We start from the raw sequence: 14,542 nt of genomic DNA, 5'->3' as shown, positions 1-14,542 counted from the left end.
CGACGCGCAGGTCACCTCCATACGTCAAATCAAAAGACCTGCACCTGGGGAGCCGAATATGCCCTCGGACACGCCCGGCATTTCATTTTTCAATACAGTAAATCCCTAGGAATCCAATATCACAGAAATGTACATTTGTAACACATCTATGAACACGCATTGATTGCTGAAACTCTTTCATCAGGCAAACCGGAAACGTACTTTGTTCTATGTTGCAAATATGCTTTACCAAATCATCATAACGAGCTCATGTTGAAAGTGAATACTGTTTATGAGCAAACTACCCTCGTTACGGCCCGGAGAGTATGGCATGCGGTAAGTGTCGTTGTTGACGGGTACGTTAAAGTATTTTAGGTCAACCACCTAAGAGCTGTGTCAACTTTGACCATTACTTATTACTTCTTCCAGTTTGCGCGACCTTAATTGAATCTGTCATTTCATATCACTGCTGAGACATCTATAGATTTTGCAAATAAATTGTCGCGATCCCCGCGAGAAAAAAATTAAATAATACTGGTATTAAGTATGTAAGCATTTAGTATGATAAATCACTTTGCAGCGGATCTACGATCTTCAAATGTTATTATGGAGTGCGAAGGAGATTTCTGTAGGAAGCAATTAAGGTCGCATATAATCCGTTCTAACAATCTAGCAGATTATTGTGGGAGTAAATCATCCGCTGTTATTATTAGGGCAAGAAGGGATGTGAAATACAGAACCATTGTTACTTTAATCTATATAATTTCCATGAATTCCAATCTTTTGGTGTATTTACCCTACTCGAATTAAAAATCCAAAAGTCTACTTACATACATACATACATACATACATACATACATACATAATCATTATAGACTGTTATGCCTTTCAGCGTTCAATCTGCAAGCCTCTGTGAATTTACTAAACGTCGCCACAATCCTCGATTTACAACTAGTGTTGTGGCCTCATTTAGTTCTATACCTCTTATCTTTAAATCGCTAGAAACCGAGTCTAACCATCGTCGTCTTGGTCTACCTCTACTTCTCTTACCATCTAATAGAAAATGTCATAATTATGTTACTTCCTTTTCGTAATTTCAATTTCTGTAGATTTGAACATACGCCGTACTCTCAGAACATTGTCCCACAGAAGTTCCTTTAGCCATAAAAGCACAGGATATATTTTCCTCTTTTTTTTTTGCTTAATTTTGTTACGACAGTCAGATATACAGTACAATATGTATGGTACATTCTCGGACAAATATAAAAGTGCGATTGTCCTCTGCAAACAACACTGGAGTCATGCGAAGGTACTTTAACTCAAGTTGGTGTTTTCTATATCTATTATTATCCACCGTATCAAACCTCTGTTAGAGGGTATTGTAAAATAGAGAGCACTTAGTAGATGTTTCGTTCAATACTTCTCACTTCTACTAGTGCAATAGACACACAGAATTTATTTCTTGGTGGGAGTTGTAATCAACACGAAAAATAGCGTCGTCCGATTGGAAACTGCGAGACAATTTGTTTTGGATTATGGGTACATTTTTATTTTATCTTGAGGCAGCATTTCTCTTTAAGAACTTCTCAAAAATCACATAATAATAACGATAAGTATAAGAAGAAGTGGAGGAAAAGACATCGAATACAGTTCCACAGTTGCTGGCAGCATCGTACGTAGCCCTTAAAAGAAAGATATTTTGCGATCATTCTTCATCCTGTGAAAATTTGGAATAGCCCGAAATATTCCCGGGCGATATCTCTCCAGGTGATAGGAATTCATACCTTAAGTCCGTACGACACCAACCTATCCAAAGAATGTGAGGAAATAAAATCACTTGCAGTGAAGCACATATAGGATCAGCACTAGAGGGGAATGGTTGCCAAATTGTAATTCCCTTCAGAAGAGCAATCATCGCCACCACCATCATTGTTACCTTGAGACCTCAATTTTTTCATAACATATTTGCCAGTTGTTAGCTTCCATTGAGGCTGATTTTGAAATTCTATAAATAGGAATATCTGATTGGAATAACATTTTCTACGTGACTTTCTAGACGGTTTGTGATAACACCGTTCCTTTCAGATCTTTATCCATTATGAAATCTCAGTTCAATGTTAAACACTAAATGCTTGGAGAAATAAAGACATTCGACAAAGAACAACTTCAAGGGCTAGTTTTAATGAGGGTGGTGGTGATTATTGCTCTCACATGAGGTACAACTTAAAATACATTATCTCTTAATATTAATAAGAGGACAGAGCGAAGGAGAACGTTCCATACATGAAAGAGAATACCAGCAAAAGAAAGAGATGTTGCCACGCATGGGAGGACGTGACAATGAAAGAGTGTCTATGCTCCCCGTGCCTAATTCAATCAGGGCCTGTAGAGAAAATGAGTACACGAAGAAAGGCTAGGTAGGAAAAGAGAAGATAAGGAGATTTGCACCAGTAAGTGCGGACAATTCCAGGTTCTCTTGAGGGTCCCGTGGTCATCAACCGCGCTCATTTTTGTCACCTCTTACGACAGGTAGCGGATACATGAATGTACGGTAATGGCTAAGTGAGTGATTATCATGCTGACTTTTGGTTTAAGGGGTCCCTAGATCGATTCCATTCCAGTTCGGGTAATTTAGCTTTCATTTATTAATTCCTCTGTTTCAGGAGCTGGTTTATTGTGCCATGTTCAACATTAGAATTTATCTTAAGCGAGGCACATTATTCAGACTCGTAGGTCTCATATACGGCATCATCTCGAATGACCTCCATCAAACCTCTCCGGAGCCCACACGTTATAATAATAATAATAATAATAATAATAATAATAATAATAATAATAATAATAATAATAATAATTGTACCGGGAGGTACACCTCAACGCCTCACATTCAAAATAACCACCTTAATAAACTCCCCTATCGATCAAAAGATGAAACTGATACCACATGGATTTGGAACTTAAATCAGAAGATGTCACTACTAAAATATTTTGTAGTTGTGCTATTGTGAAGTTTCCTAAACTGATTGAATTTCTCCTTGTTTTGTTTCGCTATTCATCAAGAAGTTTGGACAGTTTTTCACAGATGACACAACCAAAAACTCCGATCATGCACTCTGGTACAAGGTGAATGAACTTTAGTGAAAGAAGTTTAGTGTTTCTAGATTTTCATAACTGAATGTATGTTCATTTATTTTTGGGTTGGCAAATACTTCCTTTTCTTTCCGCCAGTTTTGAATCTAGCCAATCACGAATTTTTGTAATTATTTTTCAACCAATCCCGCATTTCTTGTTCACTTTGAATTTGCCAATAAATATTAAGAGGGTGTGTCCTGATAAGTCCTGAATTCTCTCGAACCTTCCCTGAGGGTATATAAACTGCGTATTTTCAGGGGACCTTGTCAATTGATCGCCGCATTTCTAAGTGTGTGTGTTAAAGCACGAGACGGGGTGCCTTTTTCTTCGGCAGCCAAGGTAATGGTCACATAAATTATCTTTTCTGTAGCTACCTTCGCTGCTTTATCCGAGAGGAAGGTCCGATTCTTTAACTTTGTAAAAAATGTTTCTAAAATGTAAATCTTCTTTCGGCTAATGTAAAAATTTCATAAAGTTTTAACTGTAAATCGGGGATAGAGAGTGAGTTACCCTCTAGGGCTCCCCTTCATCTTGGTTTGAGGTGACTACGTTTCCGTAACTGCTTTCTTCCTGTAATGTATTAAAGTTATTTCCATTCGAGCCAACTCAGTAGTTTGGGAATAGCCCCTGTTTCATCGGCCGAGAGCCCTGTAAGTTTTAATTTTTCATTATCTGGGAGCACAGTGTACGCCTCCATTCAGTTTGTGTTTGGGCGGTTTATTTAACCTGTTTTCTTTCGAAAAGGCCCTGTAGGTTGGGTACCAGATACCCCTGTGTAAATCTATTTCTATTTGTAAATGGGCCCTTGAGAGGTCAGAGATTGTAAGATTTATGAAGTTGCCTTGAGTAGGGTGGAAGAATCTGAGAGCCTGTTAGCTCTTTTCAAAGTTTTGTAATAGTGAAGAGCACCTCTGGAAGGCTAGACTTTGTAATTTAGGGAGCAAGCGCTCTTGAATTAGGGGATTTCTGCCCTTGACTAAATTATTCCTCATTTTAAATTGTAAACTTGAGCTGGTAGCTCAGGTATTGTATAACTAGCGGCTTGAATCCCAAAATTGTTAAAATTCTGAACCTTGGATTTTTCCAAGTCTGGTTTTTAGATTGGCATTGTACCTGATTTTTCTTTGTTATTCCACCTAGTGGAAATTTGTAACGTTTTCTTTAATATTGAAAGAAATATAAACTTTGTTAAAATTTTAATTCAATTATTGGCATTGGAGTTAGACCCATTCAATCCCGCACCTTCTTTCACCTCTCTGCGTTTCACAGATACCCCGGAACAACAACAACAATAATAATAATAATAATAATAATAATAATAATAATAATAATAATATTTTTTTGCTAGTTGTTTTACGTCGCACCGATACAGATAGGTCTTATGGCGACGATAGGACAGGAAAGGGCTAGGAGTGGGGAGGAAGCGGCCGTGGCCTTAATTAAGGTATGAAAATGGGAAACCACGGAAAACCATTTTCAGGGCTGCCGACAGTGGAGTTCGAACCTACTATCTCCCGAATACTGGATACTGGCCGCACTTAAGCGACTGCAGTTATCGAGCTCGGTATAATAATAATAATAATAATAATAATAATAATAATAATAATAATAATAATAATAATAATAATAATAATAATAATAATCACATTCATATCAACTAGTCCTTGACGTTCTTCCTTTCTTCTTATTTTTTTATTTTATCTTTATTATTACTTCTCCCACTCACAGGAGGTAGGTGCTATGAAGGTGTGTTCAGTCTCGTTCGCAGTCCTGCCAACACAGTGTTATTAAAGTCATTCTTTCATTATACATTCTTTCATTGTAAACTAAAATGGTTCCATTGTCATACATAAGAGGCTTTCAGTGGTGTCCCAACGGCGCGCTAGCCGCCAGAGTCTTGGAAAGGTGTAGCAGTCCAACTGATGAGCCCACTACTACACTGGAGCGAAACGCTGGTAATTTCACGATTTAAAAATTCTGAATAGATTAAATGTTTTTAAACTAAAATGGTGTTCGGTGTATTCAAAAACACTGAGGAATTCTGCAATAGACTTTTTCCTTCCTGGCTGTACCTGCACCTTTAAGACAGGGGCACCTAAATAAACATGTGGTCGGCATATCTAGTTCTGGGAATGTATGCATTTATCTTAACTTCCCGATCATTTGCTATCTCTTCTTTGTGTAGATTGGATTCAGCAGGTCTTCCCCAAGTCACTCTTGCGTTCCTCGTATTATCAAAGGACCCTCGGTGTCCAAGCAGCGCTTTTTATTAGATTGATTTCTTTGCAGTGCATAACTTATCTCAGAAACTGATTCTGCAGAAGCTTCCCACTGGTAGGAGTAACCGTAAACGCCCCTCCTGGCCGTTTATTTTGGAGCCAATCCTGCAACGTGACGTCAGCAGACGTTCCCAGCATTCGCATCTCCGTTGTACCTAGTTTAACGAAAGTCCTTCGATCCATCTAATATTGATACGATGTTTAACGCCAGGATCTGACGTGGCATCGACATTGAAGTCAGGTCCTAGATTCTTAAATTTCTCGGTCATCACCAATGGTTTGTCATCCAAGAGAACGATATAGTCAAACTTCTTCGGGTTGGCAATATGACACACCACAAGTGTTCTGTGTTCTTTCGACTGAGCCCACTTTACTGTCCCCTATCTCTCCAAAGCTGACTTGCCATCTTCTCAACTCTTCCCCTATAGAGTGATGTTGGAATATTTTGAACTGAAAATCCATCCTAGGAATATCTCGAACCTCTACAAATGGGATATCCTAAAAAAAGAAAACATGCTCATTTTCTGAGACCTCTTCCTCTATCCCAGGAAGATTACTAAAAATGATACGATATCATACCGATAATTTGGATTGTGGAACAAGATTATCGAAGGTAGTATAGGATAGCCCGAAATTACTGCCTGTAATTAAATAAATTCGTCGGTAAACGTAACCCACCTCCCGTTGCCGACAGCATCTCACAGTGAGAAATTTCTTTGTACATTTTACGATTGGGCTCTGTTTAGAGGGGATCTAACTGTATATGCGTAGAATTCCGAAAATGATGTGTTAATAACATATCTTGTCTCTGTTTTCATCATGATTTCAAAATGCTCTTGCTTTGAATACAGATTATAAGTATATGAATACCGTTAAAATCACGCCAAATCACCGTGAAAACTCCAGCCAGTAAACAGCATTAAATCAGGCAAGTAATATCATGAAATTACTTTTTTAGTCTCACTTACGGGTCCACATGTGCCAGGTCCTAGGTATGGTCGATTTACATGTTGCAAAGGCCAGCTATACACTCTCAGTTCAGAGCAGTTAAAAACAAAATGGTAATTTAATTTAACATGATATTACTTTGTGTTGATGACATATGATACGAGGCAAAGTGCTTGTCCACTTGCACTTTGACCAGGTTTGCATGTTAAAAACCAAATGTATATATATGTAATGCCTATTATTCCGTACCATGAAAGAATTAGAATTAGTCTAAATATTTGATTAATCAAAATGAACAGTTTTTAATCACCTCTAACAATGAGTACTCCTGCAAGAAATTGAAGCGAAATAATGGATCGTACGAGAAATTTTCTGTACTTTTTAGCGACAGTGAAGTCAAAATAAGACGAAAACTGTATATTGTTATAAAATAAATCACTCAAGGGTTTTGTTTTTTGGTATTTGCTTTACATCGCACCGACACAAATAGGTCTTATAGCGACGATGGGGGAGGAAAGGCCTGGGAGTGGAAAGGAAGTTGCCGTGGCCTTAATTAAGGTACAGCCCCAGCATTTACTTGGTGTGAAAATGGGAAACAACGAAAAACCATCTTCAGAGCTGTCGAGATTGGGATTCGAACTCACTATATCCCGGATGCAAGCTCACAGCTGCTCGACCCTATCCGCACGGCCACCTCGCCCTGTACTCAAGGGTTTAGAAGATTCCCCTTTCCATAAGAATTATTTAGCAACACGTGTGATTCAAATCAACAATGCCATTGTTTTATCTCTTTTTGGTAGTGCAGCAACAACAGCAATCCTGTTTCACTCCAGAAGTCGTAATAAATATTTCCATAAATCTAACAGTGATCAAGAAAGGTTGCGAGTTACCGATTGACTAGCTCAGACGATACGGAATTAAAATTATGTGCGATTTTTGTGGTTATTACCGGTCACCAAGTGGAAATTGTTCTTCATTTAATGTTCTAGCCACTAAGGGACTTATAGGAGTGTTGAACACATTAAATTATGTATGTCATTGTATGAAAGAATTTGTACAAATATTGTACGGAATACCGAGGTTGAGAAAGTGTAAAGTACACCTCTCCAGGCTTGTGCTGTCTTATAGTGCTCGTAACAGATGTTTCTCGGGCACGCAGATTTGGCAGAAAGCTCGTGACCTCGACATTGTTGATTGTAGACACAAAGCAGACACTCAGGTAGAGTAATTCACACAGTGTATTAACGGCAAAGGACTGTCTGGCTCCTTGGCTGAATGGTCAACGTAATGGCTTAAGGTTCAGAGGGTCACGGGTTCGGTTCCCGGGAAATTTGGTGATTTGTTTCCTAAATGGTCAGTACCTATGGCTTGGGGATTGGATGTTCGTGTTCAGAACATCCCTGCAACTCATAAACCAGTCGCAACACTATCCCCCACCACATTAAAAAACAATTTTCCATACACTCTAGATGCCACTCACCCTGATAGGAGGGTATATTAATAGCCGCATGATAAAAGCTGTATAGGATTACTGACCGCAATACGACAAGCCCCTAAACAATATAACAGCAAGATACATTCCGATTTAGCCAGACTGTCCCGTATTTTCAAATCCCTTTGAGAGGATATGAATGACTACTTCTAGGATAAGAGTAAATACGACTTACTGGAATTTATCTTCGTTCAGTGGAGAAAGCTTTGGCGGGTACAGTGTGTTTGTGATTGCAAAGAATTTGTTCTCCTTCCTTTCCTCTTTCCAGTCTTCATCCGTCCGATTGTGAGCAAATAGCGCGCTGTGTGATGTAGTGGATTGAGTGTCAGACGTACAATAGTACGGCAGAGATTGGTTATGGCGAGCGAGCTCCGAATACCTATTGAGTTATGACGTCTTCTCCTTTACCCACAAAATGATCGCCAATGCAATGACCTAGTTTATGAAGAAAACGCTAATTACTGAGGCCACGAATACTTGTCTTAAATTGCAGCGTATCTGCTAATGACGCAGTTTCATGTTCTCAATCGATATTATAAGTTCTAGGTTGCAAACACATTAGCAAGATGTTGCACGTAGTCTAGCGGTTACTCTAATAATATTCTGTCAGTGAAGACGCCCTCTGAAATGCGGAATATAATGAGACGTGCGAACCACTGCCTGTTGGCTTTTGTTGCAAGTACTGTACCTAAGGGGCTCACAGTAGGCTTGCAGACGTCACACGCGCTTGATAGTTAATGTTCACGTTTCCCTTGAGCCTCCGAGCAAAGCACTATGGGGTAGAACTATGACAAATGGATGGATTTAACTGAAATCTACAAAATTACACTTGAACTACGGGATCCAAAAGATAGAAATTACTATAAGAAGTACCTGAAAGAAGATGCTTGAGTTTTATGTCACAGACAATCTATCTTGCAGTGATTTTGCTTCTCTAAACTTAGTTAAGCATTTCTGAATCTTAGTCCCACTAGATTCATACAATTTTCGAAGTAAGTTGGATTCAGGTGGGTGATTAATTCTTTGCGATTTTAACTCCAAAATCAAAAAGAACTGCTAATTTATTTGTATAATATATGCCTACAGAATATTTGTCGTTAGTTACGTTGTATATCAGGATATATGCACTAGCAATTAACTCAGGTGATATGTTTTAATGGCGAGCTCATAAGGATCACTGTGGATCCGTTTGCTCGTAGTTGTTTGCTTGATGTACATAGGAGTGGTTATGGTAACCACTGGTACAGCCACCAGTTCTCTGCGTTGCAACCTACCTTAAATTTAGAGTAACTGTCCAGCAGGGGTGGATTTAGCGGGTGGACCGGGTCCACCCAAAAAGTCCAAGATTTTCAAATTTCGGAAGAAACGTAACTTTAGAGATGAACAATATAAATTAGGCAGAAAAGATATGAGAATGAGAACGATTTTGAGACAATAGACTATATTCTGCGGGAAATGGATAATAATATTTCCCATAATACACGTAAGTTGATGATCTTACTTCAGATTTTTTTCATGGAATCAAAAGAATTCGGAGACTTTGCTGAATTATATTATAGAGACAAGGAAGTTTACTGTACTCATATAAATAGTCAGTGCTCTCTCGTCAAAATTACACGTAAGGACTGTGACAATACCCTTCAGATTTGCTCAAAAATTACAAAATGCGAGGGGGTTTCAACCGGGTGAAAGATTCGTTAAATATTGCGTTTGTTCTTCATGTCACTACTACCATGGCAGAGCGAATTTTCTCAGCAATGAAAGTTGTCAAAATATACCTGAGAAAGGCTAGAACGAGGGAATACAGTAGTATCCTTGCAGCGATTTCAATTTAGAAAGAAAAGCAACAATTTATAAATGTGTACCAAGTACGCCGACTTCCTTTTACCGTATAGCGTAAGCATGTGAGTTGTTTCGTATTATTTTATGCGTTAAACATGCATTATAATCATGTTTTTTTTTATCTTTTCCAATCATCTAGGCACTGCATTGTTAAGAAACACTTAAAGTAATTATGTTAAATATTCTGATATTTTGAACACATTAAGGACAATTTGAATATTATTCTGTTTCTGAATTGGGAAGAATATAAGCGTGCAAATAATTTTAGTTTTGTGTTCATCCAAATAGTTTTCATAGAACAGCCACTGCTATCCTGTCGGTAAACATGATGTCACAAAACGATATTCTTGAAGTGGACGACAGGAAAATATATGTGAAAGGAAGTTGGTGCACTCCGGAAATTCATTACAAAATCTTCTATCAACTTCAAACCGAGAAGTGCTCCACGCCTTTGCTTTGTTTGAGTAGACGTACGAGCTACTCTATTCACCATAGCTCTAAGGCTCGTATGCAGTGTTCAATAGGAGCATTTATTTATTATATTCTAGAATATCATAAGACAGTTTATAAATAGGTTACGCACTTCTTTGACCGCTTCTTGCTGACGTATTTTTCAAGGTCTCATTCACCGCTTTGCATGAGAAAATGCCTACCTGATTTCGTTGTTTCATAATTGAAGTCTACGGTCTACATAGACGAACGTTCTCTAAGAAATAAAGCTATGGAATCCAAGCATTGATTGACTATTTTAATGTATTGTGACAATCAAGGCCGAATGCAGGGTGGCCAGCAGTAATACAACCGACAGACGATATGAGTGGAGCCAGCAGGAAGCGAATTGTTGAGCCCTGCGGAAAAGGAAGCTCTTAAAAGTAATTGGAAACTGATTAACAATGAACCAGGCGACTAGAAAGACGATCTATAGAATCTCTTGTTGGCTTGTATATACAGCTCAACCAGCGCGCGTCAGTACGAGGCGGTCGCCAGTCCGTGACGAGTCATTCATAGGGGTGAGTCCGTCAGACGGCTACGCGAAGTTCAACAAGGCTTGCTCTTGTAATCTCTTCTGCAACGACTCTGCACTGTGAGAAGCCATGGGAAGAACAGTGGTCTAAGCCATCGGTGTGCTCAATGATTGCCCGAGTGTGTGTTAATGTGTGTTACGATCGTGAGTATATTCTCTGTCGACTGGGAAACTCAAACGAGAGTGAACTTATGATTAAACAGTAGTGTAATACATTTTGTGGATAGCGAAACACGCTACCGTTCTTGTAATAACTTTATTTTTTTAATCCCGATAACCAACACAGTATTCATTGACTACTCAAAGAAGGCAAAACATACCTATATTACAATATTTTCATGAAGGACAAACATGCCTTCAGGACCAGATTCGTGGTGTTTGGAATACAATATGTATTCTTATATGGGATAAAGTTCGTTACTCTCTTCTTATTCCTTTTCTTCTTCTTCTTCTCTTACGAGTTCCTTACCAGTTTCAGATGTTTGCTACTATCGTGGCGATTTCAGTCCTGTTGGTGGCGTTTCGGAAGAATTTTGTTGAAGACATCTGATTCGTTAACGAGGATATCAACCGAGGTTCTGTACCTCTCTTCCTGAAGGACTTCGCTTGAATGACAAACTGGAGTATTCGGTATTCGCATTTATTTCCCTTTGTTTCTACTGAGTACTTCTTACCCTTCATTTATTCGGTTGTCTCAGTCTAATTAAACACTATGAAAGTAACTGGGGTATGAATGATGCTACTAGTAATAGTAGCACAATTCCTTGTGCAGTCACTCCCTGTTATAAGTGGGATAGGTTCAGTTGATGTGGACATTTCAGTGAGCTTGATTGTCCTTCACGTTGGCTGAATGGTCAGCGTACTGGCCTTCGGTTCTGAGGGTCCCGGGTTCGATTCCCGGCCGGGTCGGGGTTTTAACCTTCATTGGTTAATTCCAATGGCCCGGGGACTGGGTGTTTGTGCTGTCCCCAACATCCCTGCAACTCACACACCACACATAACACTATCCTGCACTACAATAACACGCAGTTACCTACATATGGCAGATGCCGCCCACCCTCATCGGAGGGTCTGCCTTACAAGGGCTGCACTCGGCTAGAAATAGCCACACGAAATTATTATTAGTGAGCTTGATTGATTGATACATTTTCAGTCATTCCAGCTGAGTGAAGAGAGCAACGGAAAATGCCATCACATCACACTTTCCTAGTACATCTCTTCAGATTTTCCAGCTGTTAGAAATCCAACCAATTTCAGGATGAGGACTCAACAAAAAATACTAACGAACTATGTAAAAAAGCTGACAAAGGAACGTGCCTCAAAACAATCAGTCTATCAAGCCACTGAGATGAAACTAAGACATTTTTGATTTGCGACTAACACAGGAGCAACCTACATAGACGCCACGTTTGAGAGAGTACTATAAAGAATACAATCTTGATATGAAAGGATTAATAATACGTTGAAGACAAGAACGCTGCTGAATTTCTCTAATTTGATACTACTGATTTGGCGGAAAAATTGTATTGTTTTATTTAAAAAGATAAATTGGTAACGATATTTCAGTTATTAGGAAAATGGGGACATGCAGATTACAAGCTCCTTTTGCACCATTTATGAATGACAAAAAAATGTTAATATTTATAATGGATCTGGAGATAAATGAGCTAGGCCTAATTATTTTCTCACTCTATATACGAAGAAACGCTGTAGTGTCACATTGCTTGCAAACCTAATGTTTAATACACATTGAGTTAAGTAGACAGAAAAACAGAAAGAAAAATGACTAGTTCGCCAGAATAATTAGATGGTGGTGGTGATTATTGTTATAAGAGGAAGTACAACTGGGCAACCATCATCTGTTAAGAAAGTAAAACATAAAATAATCTTACTATATATAAAAATGGATGTATGTGTGCGTCTGTGTGGGTGTGTGTATAAATGACACATCTCCTTCTAAACCAATGGAGTAATTTCAACCAAACTTGGTACACTTATGATTTACTATCTGGAGACGAGCACTGTGGGGGTAAGCCATCCCTAGCAGCCGTAAGGGTGGGGAGGCGCCGGGTGTTAGTTAAAAAAATAATCGAAAATAGTGTGGAATCAATAGTTTTCAGGGTCACTGAGATGAATAGTGACATTCCGAATTTCTTTAAAGTCCAAATCCAGCCCCGATTTGGGTGGGGGCGAAGTGGAGGGAGAAATAAAAATAATCGAAATTAGTGCCAGAATCCATAGTTTTCGTGATAGCTGAGATAAATAGAGACCTGCAGATTTTTTAAAGTGCATGTTCAGCCCCGTTTGGGCCGGGGCGAGGGGAGGGGGAGCGAGATATGAAAGTAATCGAAAATAATTTCGAATCCTTACTTTTCGCTGTCGCTGAGTTGAATAGAAACACTCCGGATATTTTTAAAGTCCAAGTTCAGCCCCCTTTTGGGTTTGGGAGAGCGGGGCAGTGAGACATTAAAATAATCGAAAATAGTGTCGAATCCATATTTTTCGGTGTCGCTCGGGTGAGTATAACGCTCCGGATATTTTATAATTACAAGTTCAGCCTCCTTTGCTTTGGGGGGATTAAAAATATCACTTTCAATCTACAAAATATACTGAGGGGACAAGACGCTCCTAGAGCGCCTCGGAAAGGGGGCGAAATATAATCTATATTCATAAATGGAAATCGATTTGGAGAGATCTATGTATACTGTATTGTATGTATAAAAAGTAAGGTATAAAAATTAAAACATACGTGAATTAATGAGGCGCTTCCAGTCAACGTAAAACCTTAAAACTTGGTACGAGAGAAGCTGATAACTTCAGAATCCCCAGAAAAATCGAAAATTCTCAAAATTCCCTGAGGGAGCACGCCGGGGGTTTCAAATTTTGGGGTCAGCTTAAGAACGCAGTCGGATATATTTACCCAGAACGATAACCCGTAGGCTTCATGGGCTTAAAAGTTTTCCGAGTCCTCATTATTTTAACCCCTCCCCTAAAGTAAGATGGTGGCACAATCTGCCAGACGAGCTAGCAAATTGAAATTTGGCAGTATTCTAGCTTTTACCTTGTAACCGACGGAGAAATTACGAGATGTTTAAATTTTTCATTTTTTACCCCCGAAAAATATCGAAATATGGAGTCAATTTTAATAACGGCGCAGACCTTCCTTTGGAGGTATTTGTTGGCTAAACGGTAGGTCGTATCACAAAACGGATGGCACAGTCTCAGTTCAATTTGGAGTGATCTACAACTTTGGTCCTATGACATCTTGTCGTGTCTCTATCCGTGATACGTTATATTTGTCTGTCTCGATTGTACGTACACTTTGTACGTTTTACACGTTTAGTTTATAGTTCGACAAATTTATAGTCAAGATAGAATTATACAATTATTTACGAACACTGGCCCACCCAGTGGCCATATGTGAGCTAATTTCTATGTTTCTAGCTGTTACATATGTTTCGGAAAAGTAATGAACTGTACTAAAACTCTATCCAAAATTTTCCTTATTCACTGTTACAAAGTCAGTCTAACCCATAGATTACATACGAGAAAATGTCATAAGAACAAACACTTAGACCGTTAAAAGTGGCGATTTATGTTCAGTCAGTCGATATGACTTACTGTTTAGCAGCAGTTAATCTGTGAATGTAGTGTCTGCAACATTGTAGACTGCATATACTTTCGTATGTCGATCTATATATATTCATTGATGTCGCTTTCAGTGATCTAGAAAGGGGATATCTGCCATTGTAATTAATACTTTACAAATCGAGAGTGACTGTCAGCAGGAGGGAGTCTGCTATTGTAATCAATACTTCCCACATCGACTTTGACTCACCGTAGGAT

The sequence above is a fragment of the Anabrus simplex genome, chromosome 3 (genome assembly GCF_040414725.1).
Source record: "Anabrus simplex isolate iqAnaSimp1 chromosome 3, ASM4041472v1, whole genome shotgun sequence".
Classification (NCBI taxonomy): domain Eukaryota; kingdom Metazoa; phylum Arthropoda; class Insecta; order Orthoptera; family Tettigoniidae; genus Anabrus; species Anabrus simplex.
This window is presented reverse-complemented; position numbering follows the sequence as displayed.